Below are 19,306 nucleotides of genomic sequence, written 5' to 3'. Positions count from 1 at the left end.
CCCGCTCGCCGCAACTAGAGAAAGCCCTTGCACAGAAACGAAGACCCAACACAGTCATAAATAAATAAATAAATAAATTTATTTAAAAAAAAAAAAAAGAAAATATACTTAAATATATGATTGGCTAAAATACTTTTGGACATTCACATTCTGTTTATAACTAATTGAAATGGAAGGGAAAGAGGAGATATGGTGGGAAGCAATATCATTTCTACATCGTTAGAGTTTATAACTGTGCTCAGATTTCCTCATCTTTTATAGCTGGGAATTCCATTGTTTGATGTGCTGTTGGATTAGTTTTACTAGGATTTTGTTGAAGATTTTTGCATCTATGTTCATAAGAGATATTAGTCTGTACTTTTCTTGTGTTGTCTTTTTCCGCCTTTGGTATCAAGTTAATGTTAAAACTAAGAAGGACAAGATAATCAATAAAAATCAGATTGTTGGGGGAAAGGAAGGGGAAGAGGAAGGAACAGTAAATATACTAATTTGAGAAGTAAAATGTTAAATCGTTTATTTCAAAGTGCAAATTTAAATTAAAACTGTTAATGTTACTGGGTAAGCGTTCGCAAAGCCTAAGAGAAAAAAGTAGTTAGATTTATGCTTAAACATGTTGGAGTGGAAGTGTTTGCCTTTAGGGCTTAATACTTTTTAAGGAATTCTTGCTCGTATTTTAATTTGGCTCTTTAAAGAAGCAAGGATAAAGAAGATGGGAGAAGAGACAACCGTGAAGACATATAAACACATCTTTGGCAGCTAGGAAGTTACCAGCTGGCAGAGGGGATGCCACGAAAAGTTTTCTGATTCAGGCTGCTGACAACGAAATGCTCATCACAAAATACTGTACCTCAGAAGGGGAGCTGAGGCATGGAGCTGAAAATGAGGAAGTTGTTTTAAAAGTCTGCACAATGAACTGTTAGGCCCTGAGCTCCCTTTCCCTCTCCTCCTATGAATCCAGGAGACTGCCTCTCCCAGAACTGCACTGGAAACCAAAGGCTTATTCTAAGGATATGTTGTACCAGAGAAGCTCTTAATTCCAGGACCTCAGGCATATTGAAAAGATTGATGAAAGTTTTCCTAACTGAATGAAGAGACTCACAATCCCTTCTTATGCTCACTCTTAATAATGCTGGCCATTGAACTTGACCCTTCCATCCCACACTGGAGATTGGGACTGTTGAATTTTCTCCAAAGACAAAATTTCTAGAGAAAGCCTATTGATAAGACACTTGGTGGGACTTCAACAAACTTTCAGGAGCTTACCAGATCAATGTCCACTGAAACTGTTAGGAGGAAAACAGAGGGCTCCAGGAGAGGTAGCTCCGAGAAGTCAAAAGATTAGATTTTGACTAGAAAAAAGTATTCATAGGGGTTAACAGTTCGATTGTAGAACATAAAGAACTAGTGATAAGGAAATGAGAAATGAAGAAAATGAAGAAAATAAAAAAGGCAAAAAGACATTTGTGGGTGAGTTCCCCAAGCTGGGACAGCTAGAGTTTTCAAGGTCTCTACAGGTGGTTTCTACCCCAACCCCCCACAGCTGACTCCCATGTTGGTGTCTCTGGACAACACTGCCCCCTGCTGGACACGTGGATACTGAGCAGTGCTGCCGCTGCCTCCATCCTTACCACCTCTACGAGGGTAGAGCATTTCTCAGAGGTTCAGTGCCTTCTTGATGCCTAGCCTCTTCCTGAGGCACTGTCCCTTGCAGCACCTAGTGCTCTCCATGTTTCACTGCCTTCCTGGGATTTTCACTTTTCATCTGGAGGGTTGTAACACTTCCACTGCTGAGCTAAAGTTTCAAGAGACTGTCCCCAGTACTACAATATTGAAAACATATTTTTTGTGTGTGAAAAATAGGATAAAAATTTGAATGACTTTAATCTCTTTTCCAGTAGGAAACAGATGAAAAAAGAGAAAGAAATGTATTTTATAGTATTTTAATATTTTGTGATTCCTGTGATCATGGCTTCAGAAGTCAAGATAAGTATGACAGGCATATATCTGAATATGCAAAGGTTGATTGTCCTTTTAGTGTACGTGAAAAGATTGTCCCATTCTGTGGGAAAATTATGCATGCTTCTGCTCAAAGAAGATAAATTTAGAAGATTGCAAAATGGAGGGAAGAAGGAAGAGAAAACCATACATAACTCAAGCCAATCTTTTTTTTTTCTGGCCACGCCAAGCGGCTTGTGGGATCTTTAGTTCCCCGACCAGGGATCGAACCTGTGGCCCCTGCAGTGCAAGTGCAGAGCCCTAACCACTGGACCACCAGGGAATTCCCTCAGGTCAATCTTGGAGGGAGTAAAAAGTAGAAGAAAGGAGCAGTATGGTTGCCACAGTATGGCCCGAAGAAGGGGACGTCCGGACATTTGCAAACGGCAAAGATGAAAAGTTGTGGAAAAAAAGATCCCAAATGGAAAAATGATTGTGTTGAAAGTAAAGCAGGGACTGGGTCAGGCAATTGCTAGTATGGTTCAAAAATTGAAGGTCTGCTTGAGGTAAATGCTCACAAAGATGTACCAAATGGCCCAAACGGCCTCAGGCCCCCTTAGCGTTCTGACACTCAGGTTCTGAGTCTGTTAACAAGGAAAATCCAGAAAACGTGGATACATCCCAGGAAGTATTACCCTATGCTCAGTAATGAAAAGCTATGGCAGACTTTCAGATTTGGAGAGCCAGAGAAACTGACATCTCCACTTAGGTGCTCAGGACTATTGCTAAGAACATTCATATTAGTCTCGATGGGAAAGTGAATGTAAGAAATCTCTCTGAAGGCAAAGGAGAAATGTTGAAAATGAGAAATGCCCAAGCAAGGAAAAAAAGGGCTTGCTGCCCTTTTCTGTGTCCCTTCTTCCTTCTCTTCCTTCTTGTTAGCAAAGAGCACACCATCAATATCTCCTGACAATATGTGTAGATTTGGACATTCAGCGTAAGAAAAATGCTACTTTGCAGTCTGTGTGATACATCAAAGAATACTTCTTAGGACTTAATTCTGTGAAAAGTTGAGAATGTACAGGAGTCTGTTTCAACACATAAAGCTGAAGCATATAATGGTAGTATCTTTTAGTTTGAAAAGGTTTTCCTCCACTAATGACTGATAACTAAATTGTAAGTCTTATGAGACATATCAGATTTCCAGATTGTTTCTTTTGAACCTATGCAAATATTTAACTGAAATAAAAGAAAAAACAAGGCAAATGGATTCCAGGTACGGGGTAGAAGAGCACCAAAAAGGAATCATAATCATATTTACCACTTAGCTTTGCAGAGAATCATAGTACTCTTAATAGGGAAAATAGTAAATACTGGTTTAACCAGAAGTTGATACAATATTAGAGGTGAGGGAGGCTGGCATTATGTAAGAGTGCTAAATCCTCACCTTCTGTAATAAGTCAATTTATGAAATATTAAAGTTTAGAACTATAGAGGAAAAACCTGTTTATTGTAAGTCTTGTAACCTATGTTAAGTTTTGATCATGTAATACAAAAACCAGAATTTAAAATTCAGATAGTACTGCATGACACGTGTATATCATCTCAATTTAAGAAAAATAATGTACCTAAGAAAAATAAAAGAGGAAATCTAACAAATATATTTCAGTTGAGGAATTGTGGATGATTTTAATTTTTTTAGTGCTTACTTTTTGTGTGTTTTCCAAGTTTATAAAATATTTACTCCTATGTTTTCAAACAAAACCAATCAACTTGCCTTCTCCCAAGGTGGGACAGGTCTGGGTGCAGATTGCAGTCTAGAGACTGCTTATTCGTTTTCATATATGATTAACCTGGACTCTAAGAGTTTCCCTTTCCCTGTTTTCCTGAGTTTGGTCCATGTTCTGTCAGATTCTGGTTCTTTCTGGGTGTCCTTATGCTACCTCTAAAGCATTAACTGGCCACTGAATAGGTTTTGAATGGAGAGAAATGAGATTCTTCTCTCGCTTATATGTGATTCCTAAAGCCACGGCATGACAAGTGTTGACTTTCCTCAGTGACTCTTTTTCTTCTCACTTCAATTCGATTTATTTTTCATTCTACTTTTTTGTTTGTTTTGGTCTAAGAAGAAGCTACCTTTCCTAGGCTCATGTTCTTTATTTATGGACTAATTATACTATCCCACAGAGGTTGGGCTTAAACTCTGGACCTCTTAAAATCATTTTCAGAGGAGACATAATCCCATTGGTCTACTGGACAGCCCTGGTACCTTCCTACCTTTGGTCACCTAGAAAGGAATTGGCTTAGCAGAAAATGCTGCAAAATCCCTAGCTGATTCCAGCATGGGTGCGTAAACTCTACTGTGTGCCTGTTGTTTGAGAGTGGGCTGTTCCTCTTGCCAAAAAAGTCTTTGTCTGACTATGTGAGCTCAAGGACTTTCAATTGCCATTCACAAGACTCTTTGGTTACTCCCAATTTCCTTATAAAAAATTCCTTATAAAAATGTGAAATGTCAGGGAAGGGATCCTTCTCCGGGGGGCGCATTCCATGGTGCATCCAAGCAGATCCAGACCAAAAGAACATTTCTCTGAGGTGGGTTTAGGACACTCAGTCTCCCAAGCTCTCATTGTTCCAAGGGAGCAAGCAGGGCTATGGCCTGGAAGGGCAACTTCACACATAATGGAAGCTGTATCTGGTATTAATGGGACTAGCGATACAGGCTGGGGCCCAGCCCAGATGGTGGCTGTTACTGCAAACTGATCAGCCAGAAAATAAATATAATCATAATGGGTGTAGGGGTACCTAGGAGGTACTGGTAGAGAGTAATAGAGGTATCGTCACATTTAGATGTTTGAGCCAGGGGGAGTGGAACTCACCAAAAATGGAACCTATTACCTGCAAATGTACACAGTAAGTTTGCTTTAGATCTGCAGCCTTCCTCATTGAGAGCAATCCTGTAGTGCAAAGTGGGTGAGGCCAAGCGCATCATGGTCAGGCCCCTGTGTACATGGCTTTAAAGCTATAACAATTATCTTAGAAGACAAAATACATGGGGAGTTGCTGATATACCTTAACATCTCACCTTTTCCCTCCTGATCAACCAGAGTCTAGTTCTCAACGAGCTGCTCTTACTTGCAAGGCCCCCTGAGGTAAAATGTACACGGAAGACACCTCCCACCAATAAAACATTTATTACTCAGAAGCTTCTATTGGACCACATGAAGCCTGTTGCTAATTCTTCAGAAGGCTACAGTGACTTTTGTACACAGGTTGGTCAGGCATCAGTAACCTCCGGCACTTTAGGACCTTGCTACTAAACTGGAATCCATGCTGACAGCATTCGTATCCCCTGGGAGTTTGCTAGAAATGCATATTCTTTGGCCTTACCGTGGACCTACTGAATCAGAATTGTTTTCTAACAAGGTCCCCAGGTGATTCATATGCATGTTAGAGTTTGGGAAGAAGTGCCCTAAACCAGTGGTCCTCAAGCAGGAGGATGCTTAGGATTCCTTGTTATTCTCAGCCTTGTGAGATGGAGAGAGTCCAGAGATGGTAAAACCTCTGTGTAAGAGCATAATGCCCTCACTGTGCCTTACCTTTGCGGGGATCAGATGTGGAAAAGCTGGCCCTGTTTTCTTCCACTAACCCCTTTAGATAGGGAGTCTTTTCTTTGGGTATCAGGACTCTTATGAGGGAAATCAGGAGGAGCCCTGATGGTCCTATCAGCAGAGTCATTGTTTGGTGTTGTTATCACAGACTGATATCTATCCCTTGCTGTGAAGATTTCTGTTCCTTGTAGGAAAGGAAAGATATTTCCATTCTACCTTGAGTAAGGTTACCTTCCTACCTCAATGTAAACAGTAAAAGGCCTGGGGGATAAATATCTGTCTTAGGGTTCTCCAGAGAAGCAGAGCCAATAGGATTTATAGATAGATAGATAGATAGATAGATAGGTACATACATACATACATACATACATACATATTTTAAGGAATTGGCTCACGTGATTATGGAGGCTGGTAAGTCCAAAATGTGCAGTTCAAGTCTGAAGGCTGTCTGCTGGCAGAATTCCTTCTTGTTCAAGGGAGGTCATTCTTTTTCATTCAGGTCTTCAACTGATTAGATGAGTCCCACCCACATTATGGAGAGCAATCTGCTTTACTCAGAGTTCACCGATCTAAATGTTAATTTCATCCAAAACACCTTCACAGAAACATGTAGAATAAAGTTTGACCAACTATCTGAGCAGTGTGGCCTAGTCAAGTTAATATATAAAATTAGCCATCACTATACCTCTTTGCCCACTGCTCTCTGTGCTCTTCTTGAGTGGTGATTCCTCTTAACTATTCCCAGTTGACTCCCAGAACTATCTCTCGAGACTTGCTCCAGAGTTTTCTATTGCAGACGCATCTATTTCACTGATACTTCAAATTCAGCGTGGCCCAGACATCCAACTTGATTTCCCCTAACCAGCTCTCCACCCCTAAACCTTTTCTGGTATTCACGATCACAGTTAATGTTACCCCACTCCCGCATCCAACTAGTCATGCAAGCCAGTAGCCTGAGGGGATGTTCAACTCTTTTATCACCTCTTATGCTCATCCCCCCAACAAAGGAAAATGTCCCACTTACAGCAGTGCTTGCATAGGAGATACCAGAATTGAATGCTGTGTGTCACCACAACTGTCTGTAACCAGCTGAAGCTGACAAAAGAGCATGCTTTTTGAGTGACTGTGGTAAGCCAGACACTTGTTGGAACTAATTGATGATGCTTTCCTGACCAGCGGGTGCTAGGACTTGAGTAAACCAACCTTGTCAGACCTATGGATTCATTCTGTTTTATCCAGAGTGTTAGTTTTCAATCTTCCATTAGCGTAACCACTATGGAGCTCCCTTTCTGGCACTTAATAATACCTATAGTTTTTTCCTCAGTAAATAAATCAGTGCATTTCTTCACTGGTGTGTGTTCCATTGCATGGGAAATTAATAGGCTCAACTTTGTACTTTTTAAACCTCTGATGGTTTTCATTTGTTCTTTGACACCTCTATTTGAGTATCCAGTTCTATTGATTTTTTTTACTTTTAAAATATTTATCAAACACATCCCAAATACTGTTAACCTGGTTCACATTTTCATCTCTTGCCTGGATTGTGGTAAATTCTCCTCAGCTGGTTTCCGTATTGCCAAGTTTCTGCCCTAACCATTCTCCCAATTTCCTATGTTGGGTGGAAACTATATTCAAAATTCTAAAACACTAAACGAATCAACACCCTTCAAGAACTGCCTTTCTCTCTCAGACACACTCTCTGACATTGGGCACCAGTCTCAAGGTACTGGGTACCAGATCAAGAGAGCCTTGTGTGTCATATTAACTGCTTTTCAGCTTCAACTGAATTGACCTGTCTTGCTTTATAACTTATTTTCTGGTGGTACTGAATTACTCATGGTCCTCCATGAAAACATGTGAATAGCCTCCATGTAAACCACTCCTATTATTCCTCAACTTTCTTTACCTGAGTTCAGTCTTAGAGGATGAATATGATTCATTCGGGTGTTGTATCAGGCAGGGTCCCAATAGGAAACAGATGACACACCAATTAGGATCATTTAAGGAGGATTTATTTACAAAGGGTTTCATTAAAATATAGGTGGAGTGAAGAGGACTCCAAGAGATAGTGCAGGAAGCAAGACTAGCAGCTGCTGTTAACTAACCCTAGATCAGGAGAGAGGAGGGGAAGGGGCCATTACTGGAAACTAGAATGAGAGGGAATCTGTAGGGCAGGCCCCTGCGAGAGGAAACTTCTGCAACAGGGTGAGCGATAGCAACCTTGCAGGGAGAGAGACATGGGAATAAAAGCCTGATGGCACTCACCTTTTCCCTTCTGATCTCCCCACTGCATTCACTGGCTCCTGTATCCTCTGGCTTCCAATCTACACAGAGCAGCTTTGGGGGCAGAGAGCAGTAAGGAAAAGGGTAGAAAGCGGATCTGGAAGGCAAAGGAAAATACCCAGCACAGGTGTCATTCCAAACACCTTAGACCCGCCTTTTGTTTCTACTCATGTAACTACATCTGGTTTACAGCTTCTACTAGACATTGTCTCAAGGGAAGAGATTGCTTTACCCAGCTTTGGATCCACCAAGCCTAGAACCTAGACGTTTTCAATGAGTTTAACTGACCAGTTTCATCTTATCTTTCTCTTTCCTTCCCCTCATTTTGGAAGTGCTCTTTCTTGGGTGATTGGCTCTTGATGACCTTGTGCTTGGGGTATCTCTCTTGGCCACAGGCATGGTGTTATTACACAATGACATAACACTAAGCTCAGTCCTGAATTGAGGTGGGGACCTAGCAATCAAAGCCAACTTGTGACTTCTCTCTGTTCTCTTGGGCATCTGGCAGGACTTTCCTACTAGATGGTCTTTTGCTGCCATCTCCTGGTACCCTGTCACCACAACCAAGAGTCATCAGGAAATTGTAGTCATACCTCTGCTGCTGAGGGTGGGGTCGAGGGGGAGTGGAAGAGTAGAACTTGTTCAAAAATAAGCAGGCACTGCTGGCCTTAGTCCCTTGTTGGTGAGAGGGCAGGAAAAGCTAGTATTTCAAGAAGCAGTAAAATAAAATTGTTCTTGTCTTTAATTACCGAACACTAAATCTTGATGTTATCCTATTACTATAGCTTTTATGAAAGGCTGAAATGCTAGCTAAAGCTATCTCCTCGCCTTTCCACTGACTTCTGTACTACAACTGCAAGCATCAATATAGCATACTTCCCTGCCACACTCGAGTGGTTGCCCAAAGGGCAAAAAAAATTTTTATTGTGGTAAAATCTACGTAAGATTTTACCATCTTAACCAATTTTTTTAAGTGTACAATTCGGTGACATTAAGTACACTCACATTGTTTTCCAACCATCACCACCATCCATCTCTAGAACTTTAGCATCCTCCCAAACAGAACCTCTGTACCTATTAAACATCAACTCCTCATTCCCTCTTCCCTCCAGTTCCTGGCAACCACCGTTCTACTGTCTATCTCTATGAATTTGACTACTCTAGGTGCCTCACATAAGTGGAATCATACACTATTTGTCCTTTTGTGGCTGGCCTTTTCTCACTTAGCATAATGTCCTCAAGGTTCATCCCTGTTGTAGCACGTGTTAGAACTCCACTCCTTTTTTGTGGTTGAATAATATTCCATCGTATGCATATAAATGTGCAGAAAAAGAGAAGAATATAATAAGCACCAATTTATATAAAAATGCCAGAGAAAATAGGCAAAATTAAGTGAAACCTTGCAGATATAAATTCCGTGTATCCCCCTCCGCAATCCCATTCCCTTTCCTCCTTCCCTAAAGGCAACCACTGTGTTGAACTTGTTCCATTGTATATTTGTACATTACATGTTTAGTTTTCCAAAAACAATATATAGTACTGTGCTTTCATTTGTACGTAAATAGTATACTGTATGTATCATTCTGAAGTTTGCTTGCTTCTTTCACACCATTGTTTTTAAGATTCGGCCATGTTGATACATGTAGCCTTTGTTCATTCAGCTTTACTGCTTTATGCTATTTAACTGTATGACAAACTAGCCGTCTTCTTATTGCTGAATGTTTAGGATGTTTCCAATTTTTTTTTTTTTTGCTCTTACAAATACTGCTGCCGTGAACATCCTTGTAACACATTTCCTTGAGCAGAGACATTTCCTCAGGTTTAGAATATATACCCAAATTAGAATTGCCCAACTGCTGTCCATGCACATCCTCATTTTTACTAGATATTGCTAAATTGCTATTGGTATAGCAAAATAGCACTTCCAATTTGGACAGCAATCTTTGAGAGTTCCCATTTTTCCATGTTCTGGCCACCAACCGGTATCAGACTTTTTAATATTTGACAATCTGTTGGGTATAAAATGGTATTTCATTGTTTTCATTTCCTTGATCTCTAGGGACGATAAGCATTTTTTTTCATATGTTTATTAGTCTTTTGGAGCTTCTCTTCTATAAAAATCCTAGGACTGGTTTATATTTTAGAACTCAAAAGAGTTCTAAAACGTAGCTGACTGCTAAGATCTTGTGATGGGTGTTGGCAGTTTGCTTCCTGAAGCATTAAATAAGAACACTTCATGTTTCAGGGCCTGCTGCCACCAGGTGCCAGCACTGTACCACAGTCTTAAAGTCCTGATTTGTCGGGAGGTTGTTTTCTATAAGATTTAAGATGGTGGATCTTAATCACTTTAGGTAATATGGTACATCTCTGGGTTTCTGGAACTTATGTAAATAACTTGCAAAAATTAAAATATACTCAAGCAAATGCTATTATTCTTTAAAACAAAATTTCAAAGCAAGTTAAGCACTGAGTCTAAATATTCTTTTTAATATTTTTATTTATTTTTATTTTATTTTTGGCTGCGTTGGGTCTTCGTTGCTGCGCGCAGGCTTGCTCTAGTCACGGCGAGCGGGGGCTGCTCTTTGTTGCAGTGCACGGGCTTCTCATTGCGGTGGCTTCTCTTGTTGCGGAGCACGGGCTCTAAGCACGCGGGCTTCAGTAGTTGTGGCTTGCAGGCTCTAGAGCGCAGGCTCTGTAGTTGCGGTGCACGGGCTTAGTTGCTTCGCGGTATGTGGGATCTTAGTTCCCTGACCAGGGATTGAACCCGTGTCCCCTGCATTGGCAGGCGGATTCTTTTTTCTTTTCTTTAAAATTAATTAATTAATTAATTTATTTTTGGCTGTGTTGGGTCTTTGTTGCTGCGTGCGGGCTTTCTCTAGTTGCGGCGAGCGTGGGCTCCTCTTCATTGTGGTGTGAGGGCTTCTCATTGCAGTGGCTTCTCTTTGTTGCGGAGCACGGGCTCTAGGCACACGGGCTTCAGTAGTTGCAGCACGTGGGCTTCAGTAATTGTGGCTCGTGGGCTCTAGAGTGCAGGCTCAGTAGTTGTGGCGCATGGGCTTAGTTGCCCCACGACATGTGGGATCTTCCCAGACCAGGGCTCTAACCCATGTCCCCTGCATTGGCAGGCAGATTCTTAACCACTGCGCCACCAGGGAAGCCCCCGCAGGCGGATTCTTAATCACTGCACCACCAGGGAAGTCCCTCTGAGTCTAAATATTTAAGTAAATATTAGATTTCTGATTTCTACTGTGCCTATCTTAAAATTAGATGATAAGAAAATGTTGAAAGCAAACATCTTTTGAGTGATTATGTGCCAGGAACTGTGCTAAGAATTTTTCATATGTTGCTATATAATTCTTTTTTAAAAATTTTGTTGAAGTATAGTTGATTTACAATGTTGTGTTAATTTCTGCTGTACAGCAAAGTGACTCACTTATACACATGTAGACATTCTTTGTTTATATTCTTTTCCATTATGGTTTATCACAGGATATTGAATATAGTTCCCTGTGCTACACAGTAGGACCTTGTTGTTTATCCATCCTGTATATAATAGCTTGCATCTGCTAATCCCAAACTCCCAATCCTTCCTCCCCCCACGCTCCTCTCCCCCGTTGCCATGTAATTCTTTCTGCAGCTATGTGAGGTAGGCACCCTTACCCCATCTATCAAATAGGGAGAACTGAGATCTAGAGGGGTTGAGTAAGTTGCTCACTAGCACACAGCTAGTTAAATATCACATCCATGTCTTTCAACACAGGCAGGCTGGTTCCAAAGTTTGTATTTCCCACTATTATGTCACTCTGGCTCTCAACATATGCAATTCTGCAATCAACCCATGTCCCAATCCCTTAGGCAGTTTGTGCTTAGGGATAAGAATAAACTTGAGCTAACAAGGGAGAATCCTTTCTAAAACTGTCTCCTGGTGGTGGAGACACATCTGCTTATTTCTGAGGTCAGCGGTTTCTTCTAGTGACAAGCTTTTTTTCTTTTTTTTAATCTTCCCCCTTTCAAAATCCATTTCTAAAATAATAACCCAAATTTTCTTTCACTCTGTCTCTTTGCAAACTTTCTCTGAATTTCATCGCATCAGGAAGAAAACACTTGTTTGCCAATTCTGCACGTGTCAGTGTAGTTTCCAGCAACTCTGTCCCCCACCAACTCCCCAAAGACTCCAAGTCTTCATTTCCACTCTCTCACTGGAGCTGCGTGCTCAGTTTATAATCTTCTTTGTTAATTTTCATTCGTGATTGGGCTTCCTTTAGAAACTTTGTGGTGCTATGTGAAGGAGGAAAAATAATTTTCCTCTACCTTTCTAAGTTCTTGGCTGGTACCCCTGTAATAAAAGACGGGTTAGCAAGAGAAGAACAAAACAGACATGTATACAAGGAAGAAACCCAGAGAAAAATGAGTAACTCTGTGAGGTGGCTTGGAATTCAGGCTTAAATACCATCTAGACTAAAGATAAAAGAAAAAGGTTTGAAGTGGAGGCCAGTTATGGGAGGTGACCAGGCAAAGCACAGTAAACAAGGGTAAGGTTGGCCTCCTCCATTGATAAGATTCTCTTGTAATTTAGAGTCATCCATTTCTTCCTGGTACAGAGAAGGAGACACCTGTACAAATGGACATTTCCCTTAAAAATGTAAATGTCTCTTAAAAAAGAGTAATTTCTACTCAGTTTTCAGAGCTTCTCCTTTGCCTGCTGTTTCTCAAAGCAATCAGCTCAAATTAATCTTTATGCCATAGGGGCATATTTTGGGGTGGCGTATTCTGTTCCCCTTCAGCTCTATCTTTGACAACTTGGTAATACTGTTTCTCACAGCAGAACTGAAATTTGGCATAAAGGAGACCTCTTGGGCATTGCTGCACAGGTTCTTGGCTCCATCTCTTGTTCCAGCTACTGCTGTAGTGACCAGTCCTGACCAGGCTTCAGCCACTGTGCACAGGGGCCACCAGACAGCACCTGGCCCTGAGCCCACACTGAGTGCCCCTTGCTTTCTGCCCTGGGGCTTTTCTGACTCTGATTCATATTGTACAAGGGAATCAATACCAGTAGAACGTCCCTTGATCAAAGAGGACAGGAACTAATGGGCAAATACTTCCCTCTTTTCTTCCCTAGACGGGTAATTCTTAGACACGTTTCATAAGGTTCCTCAGAAGGTCCGGAAGATCAGTCAACAATCACCCATAGTAGTGACCAACTTGATAATATATCCTTATATTGAGTTTCCCTCCTTCCATCACCCCACCTCTGGTCCCTCACTCCTACTCCCTGATAGCATTTCTAAGTAAATGGCTGTTAGAACCCACGACCAAATACTGCCAGGAATACACCTGTAATAATAACAATGAAAAAGACAGGTCTGTTTAGCTTGCTGCAGCACGGGAGAGCACACTCCAGGGACAGCTCAGTAAGGGGGAGTAGAGAGGAGCTTCTTATAGGACGTGGAGTTGTGCTGGATGGTCCTAAGGAGGATTTAAGGGAATGGGGACCAGTTCTGATTTAGATGTTTTCAGAAAGCAGAGGCAATTCAGTTATTGGTTTTTTTTCAATAATTTTTATTTAGGTGGTGGGAGCATTAAAGTGGGGCTAGAGTTGTCACTGAGAAGAAGCCTCAGTAATCCATGTTAGTCAGAAAGGGGATGTTTAGTCATGGGGTGCATGTGTGTGTGAATGTGTGGTTGTCTAGTGGCCTTGTCCCTGCCATGTTCCAAACATAGTCACAGGGTACTTGTCCGGACATTGTTTATATCCTGTGAGCATTGCTTATGTTCAGTTAGGGGCGTCATGGTCCAGCCGCTAGCAGCGTGATTTTCTACTTTCTCACTACCTATTCACAAACTTTAGCTCGGGTCCCTCCAAAGAAGAGCCTAAAGGGAAATAAAACAAATCAAAACAAAACAATACAAAACAGGCATTGAGGTGGGACTAGTTCCCTTCCAGGCAAGCAGTCCTGCTTTTTCTCTCATGCCTGGTCTGCCTTTGCACATGCCATTTCTTCTGAGAATATTCTTTTGTTGCGGCTGGTAAAAGGCTACTTACTCTTCATATTTTGCTTAGATATCACTTCATCTATGTTGCCTTACTGGATTCCACCAGGCAGAGCCAGGATAAGAAGATTCTGCTCTGTGCCCAGAAAATGTCACGCCTACTTCTCTGACAGCACTTATCACATTGTTTTATAATTTGGCCTTCTGTAACAAGGCATGAGAGACAAAGCTGTTTGAGATCAGAGCATATGTCTGGATCATCTTTCCATCACAATTAAATTGAAAAATAGTATACACAAATATCAAAATATACATTTAATACTTACTAGATACTAGATATGCTTCTAAGACCCTGACTACAAATAAGATTGTTTGGTCAGGAATTCTGTAAATGATAAAGACACCAAATTGATGGCCTGATAGTCAAGACCATCCACCATTTGGCCACGAGCTACATTTCCTAGGCAAATTCTTCCACACTTTCCTTAATGGTCATTCTGTGTCATTTAAGCTGATCAACCTACTGTCCCTTCAGCATATTTCTCACATTCCATCTAAGTACCTGTGCTCACAATAAACCCCTCACCTGGAAAGAGGACATTGTCCTATCTTTCTGTTTCCTATCTTTTCTAGTCATAACAGGTTAATGCAATGCAGATAACAGATATGAAGGGATGGCATCTAAATTATAAGGAGAGCTAGAGACATCTGACCCCGGCTCTTAAGTGCTGGGACACTTGCCCTTCACTTTTCACTCCCCATTGTCCAGCCACCACTTTTTACTGAACATGAGACAATATGATCTCGGTATGTGTAGTGATGATCTCTCCATGAGCTTCGTGCCTCTGCTCCGTGGAGCTAGGGGTCGCCATGTTTCTTCCTCAATGAGGGACCTAGAAGTCTACTGAGAAATTACTCCTCAGAACAAACCAGACTGTCTCAACTATCATTCCAAAGAACAACACCCCTGTCTTGAATAGTTGAGATGATTTTGAGTATCAACATGGTCTCCCAACTCAGCCAATCCTTCAGTCCAGCCCCCATTGACTAATGTCTGAGTCCCGGGGTGAGAAGGCTGCAGGTGAAAATGAGCAGAATGGTCACACTGAAATGTCTGGGACTTAGGACTTGAAACAATGCAGTCTTATTTCCAGAGTAACATTTCCTTTATTTTAAAAAAATTTTTTACATTTTTGGCCGCACTGTGCAGCTTGCGGGACCTTAGTTCCCTGACCAGGGATTGAACCTGCACCCTCGGCAGTGAAAAAGCACAGAGTCCTAACCACTGGAACACCAGGGAATTCCCTCCAGAGTAACATTTAAAACACAAAGATGAGCAGAGAGGAATTTTCCCCACTTCTGAGAAGATATAGCCCAGCTGCAATGGGACAGAGGCTTTGTATAACACAGTGAGTTACCCCATAAGTTCTCTTAAGGGGTGGCAATACCAGGGCCCTCACCTATGATGGCAGGTTGTTATAAACTGAAGGGCATTGCCTCTTGAGGGCATGAGCGGGCTGACATCTCAGCTTCAGAGAAGCACAGGAAGAGGAGAGAGAAATGGCTGATGCCATGGAGTGGCAAAGAGAAATGTTCCTGTGAGCTCAGGCGAAGTGTCCCTGGAGATTCCCAGAAATAGTGTCTCCCTCCTCTCCTCTACCTCCACCCAGGCCTGAAGATCCTGCTTTAGAAGGCGTGGGGAAAAGAGTCAGAGAAATGTTACTGATGATTGTGACTTATACAATTCTATATTCAAATAGGAACCTCAGGAATCAGGACGGATCATTTAAAAACAAATTAGAGAAATTTGCCCTTAGGGGTTCTCGTTGGGGTGTGACGACATAGCTTTGTATATTAACATTTTCTGAATCACATTAGACGCAGGGACAAACAATGTCCCAAAGTACAATGCCCTGAGCTTCACTTGTCTTCCTGTGTTTATATTAGCAAGGAGTTCAGCCTTCCTGTCTGGGTTCCTGTTTTTGTAATAAGCCCAAGAACAGTGGTTGAGTTAGTTCTGAGAGTCCATCCTGATTGTGATACTTCGAGGAGGAGAAAAACAAAGAACCTGCTTGGAACTCCAAGGGCTGCCACTTGTATTGCCATGTGACTCAATTCTGTCTCTATCAAGTGACCTTTGGTGATTGAGGCACTGTTCTTGTTCTGGTGGTAGTACCTCCTGTGTTACCCACAATTGTAGACCATCCCAGACTCGCCTGGGTCTCCGAGTTACAATTCTTTATCTACAGTGGTTTGTTAATTAGCGTCTCTACTCATAGGCACATCCCTGGGACAAATTCCACAACCAGAAGAAGCTTTGGGGCAGAATCTTCAGTTGGCCTTTTCACAAACCCATAACCATATCCACCTTCAGCTATGGAAATCCTGGTTTAGAAGCCACCATCACGGTCCAGTCTCTTTCTACTTGCAGGAAGGTTTTATCATCAAGGTGTGGCTATCTTTTCTATCACTACGTCATAGCCAGAAACACCTCTAACCACCAAAATGGATTTCAATAACTTTGAGTCTCAGGAAGTACTTTGTGGTCTCAACCTCTTCTGGTACAGAAGGTCCCCAGCAGAATTTCCCATGGCTTTCTCAGAAAACGGAGTTTTACAGTTAGTGGAAATGGGCAAGGGTTGGGGGTGGCTGGGTGATTCTGCCCCAATGATGAAAAGAGCTAGAGGTCCAAATCTTCTTCCCATAACAGTGAGTTCCTATTTGCCTTGCTTCTGTGCGGCCAAAAGGGAACATTTAATTAATTCCCTACAAAACAAGGAGGGTCTGCTCCAAGGCTAGTAAATGTCTCCATTGCTATACATAGAAAGGATTCCTAGAGAAATGATTACTTCTGAGTTATTGGGAAAGAAACAAAGAAACATCATTTGGCCTTATTGAGTACCCCCCAAATTGTGCCTTTTCTGTTTATGTAGAATGTAAAGGAGACTTTGGGGAGTTTACCAATTTGTTTACTGTTGTGGTCATTGGTGTTGCTCCTTTCAGGCTCTTCACTTTGCAGACACATGGTAGGATTGAACTTCCTACCCCTTTGTTGTTAGGTGGGACCATGTGACCCATTTTGGCTAATGAATTGTGAGCTCCTATTAGTGTGAAACCCACTAGAGCTATCCTTCTACCATAGCTATTGGCAATGCTCCAAATGGTGTCTGCTCTCTTAGTTTGGGTCCTGAACTTGAGGGCAAAATAGAAGATCCACAGCCAATGCATGAAGAAGGTGTAACATGATCGAGAAATGAACCTTTGCTGCTTGTATAGCAGTCCCGATAGATTAGGTTATCATGGCAACCATGGAGGTGTGATACTTGGATCTCCCATCAATAAAAAAACTTGCTGATCAGCTGTGAGGCGAGGAATGTGGCTAGCTGATAGCCTCCAGCTTCAGCACCTTTGAGGTCCGTTGCAGCACTTGAGCCAAGGCCGTGGTCTTCTCAGGGAGCCCCCAGATGATGACTGAGCATGACATGACAGGGATATATTAGGACCTGGCTGTTGGTGCACAATGTGGGTCTCTGCTAATGGACAATCTTTGCTTCATTGCTCTCCATTGTGTTGACCAGATTTGTCCCAGCTGCATTGCATTCGGAGGCTCTGCCTGCTGGACTCTGCTTCCTTCCTTCTTTTCTTTCACAGGAGTCTGACTGGCATCCTGGTCTCAAGTCTTTCTGTGCCTAAACGTGCCTTCTCCCCATTTATCTTTCATAGGTATTACTCCCCAGCACACGTGTTATACTCTTAACTCATTCTCAGTGTCTGCTTACCAGAGGACCTGAACTAATAGCATTCTGCTATGGTAAAACGCCATGTATTTTGGGTACACAGTGAGTAGGGCATATGTACTGTAGCATGAGAATGAGGAGAGGAAACTGTGAGAAATGAGAAGGGATGAAATGACATTCTTCAGGGGTAACTGACAGTTACATTTAAACTGGTAGAGCAGTTTAGGGAGACTAAAGCTTTTGGTTAGCTAGTTGTCCTGTCTCAATGTGTTTCCGCTTTTATTTGAAGGGCACTGCTCCAGCTTTTCTTTACAAGGTCATACCCAACCTCTGTCCCTTTAATTATCAGTGTATGCTCTGTCTGTGGACTGTAATGTGTGGGTGTCCAGCAAAGTGAGAAGGAGAATCCTTTTTACAGTTAAAACAGTAAATTAACTCACGAGGATAAAGGAGATAAGCTCCGGCCCTGCAAGTTTCCTGTTCAGAAAAACATGCTTTGGACATGTAATGTTCCTTAATAATGAGAAGAGTCATTTGTTTCCTCCGCTCCTGAATGGTTATTATTTAGCTGGGAATGAGAGCACAAAATAGGTCAAAAGGACATAATCTGCAGCTCCTGCACATGGTGATAAAAATAATATGCTTTGGGTTTTTCTAATCATCTTAGGTAGCTACTGACTCATTAAGTATGATATGCCCTACAGGTTGTCCTTACCGACACTGAACCAGAAGTTATGGCCCTGTGCTTAAGTGTTCCACAATTACCTTCCTCAGGATGTTAATTATCCACTTGGATTTCTCTCCTGGATGACTCAGTGGGCTGTAATAGCCCTGATGGTAAATACCTATGGCAAGGCTGTGAAGCAGTCATCTCCGTAAAGGGGGGCTGGATCACTAAGACAGAAATGGTCCATAAATACTAGTGCCTGACAGGTCTCAGGGAAGCAGCTAAGGGAAGCCATTTGGCATAGTCAGCACAATCTGCTCTCTGTATAGGAACACATGTCTTGCGAAAGAACGATTTTCTCTTGCATTCTACTTCTCTTGCTTATTCGTTCACTATTTAGTGTGCCAGTTTGGGTCTTCAGGAGGCAGACGCTGAGTTGGTGTTAAAAGTGCAGAGTGGCTTGTTGGGGGATAAATGCCCATGGAAGGTAAGACAGAGGAAGCAGGATGGGGCAGGCAAAGCCTTCAGGCCGTGATGCTGACTCCCAAGGGAAGGGACTGAGAAGCAAGGCTGGACAGAAGAGCTTCAGACTGTGATGCATATATCACAAAGCCTTGGCTGAACTAGTGGAGAACGCTAGAGCAAGGGTAGCTCATTACAGGAGGCCCACACTGGACAGAAATGACTCTTGCCATGGTCAGTCAGTAGCTGGGGCTTCCCAGGAAACCTTGACTCAAAAGAGGGAAGTTGTCAGTTAACTGCAGTTCTCACAGCTGAATGATAAGCACTTTCTTGAAGGGAGATCTGTGTGATACACTTCCACACTTACCACATGTACTGTCATCTTTTTGTGAGTGCAAGAAGGATCCATTTTAGGGTCACCCTCGGGGAATACATAAATGCAAAAATAATGACAGGGTGTTAAATGTGACCTCACAGAGTCATAAAAGGCCAGGGATTGAGATGGATGGCACTTGGGCTAAGCCTTGTGCTTTGGGATCATCTGTGGCTTTACCACTACTAGTTGGGTAACCTTTGGCAAGTGATTTCCTAATTCTCTGAGCCTTGGTTTCCTGATATATGAA

This window comes from Balaenoptera physalus (assembly GCF_965194825.1).
Source record: "Balaenoptera physalus genome assembly, chromosome: X".
NCBI lineage: Eukaryota > Metazoa > Chordata > Mammalia > Artiodactyla > Balaenopteridae > Balaenoptera > Balaenoptera physalus.
The sequence above is the reverse complement of the archived record's forward strand: the minus strand, read 5'-3'. Positions refer to the sequence as shown.